A 652-nucleotide genomic window follows, 5' to 3' on the forward strand; every position below is an offset into this window, starting at 1 on the left:
ATTAATTTCCAAAACTATAGTTCATATACTCAAAAGCTACTTTAGTTGATTCAGTTAAACTCATCTTACGAACGAAAATCAACTTAAGTTGAATGATCGACTAGTCGACAAATTTAACTAGTTGACCGACTAGTTGATCGTCGACGATGGACGGTTGCGTTTCGTTAACGGAAAACGCGTCGACGACCCATCTCTACTTGATATAAAAAACAAAGGCTTTTCAAGTTGTGTTGTTGTTAACGAGGCAGATCGCTTCACCTGAGTCGCGTGCAAAGTAGGCGCACAACTCAAAGGGACGACCTGTACCCTCAAAAAATACGTTCGCCCCTACTGGGACATTGCCAAGAGTCACCAAGGCCCAATAATTTCCTTACTCATTAGATTGAGGCACGAATTGCTATACACATCCACGGTGAAGTCATGAATCAGTGTGAACAAAACGATAGCGCGTTTCAGGGTACTAGTAATGCCATCTATTGGTGTCAAATGGAACTAAATGTTAATACATTTCGTACGTGGTAGCAGCTCTTATTCATTTGTTTAGTTATTGTTTTCATTATTATTTACATTTTTATTGTTTTATAATGGCTCCTAGTTATTTATATTTCAAAAAATCATATACCTTTTTCGGTTGCGACAAAATTGAGGATAT

The 652-nt window shown here is 37.7% G+C and overlaps 1 non-coding gene across 1 annotated transcript; it reads right to left on the minus strand.

The window, feature by feature from the left end:
• Window positions 1-241: 241 nt before the first annotated feature.
• LOC113240601 lies at window positions 242-391 on the minus strand. The gene has a single exon (XR_003311257.1). It is a non-coding gene; the product is annotated as a U12 minor spliceosomal RNA (small nuclear RNA).
• Window positions 392-652: the final 261 nt, after the last annotated feature.

Source organism: Hyposmocoma kahamanoa, unplaced genomic scaffold, assembly GCF_003589595.1.
Source record: "Hyposmocoma kahamanoa isolate Upper Pololo Valley unplaced genomic scaffold, ASM358959v1 157, whole genome shotgun sequence".
Lineage (NCBI taxonomy): Eukaryota > Metazoa > Arthropoda > Insecta > Lepidoptera > Cosmopterigidae > Hyposmocoma > Hyposmocoma kahamanoa.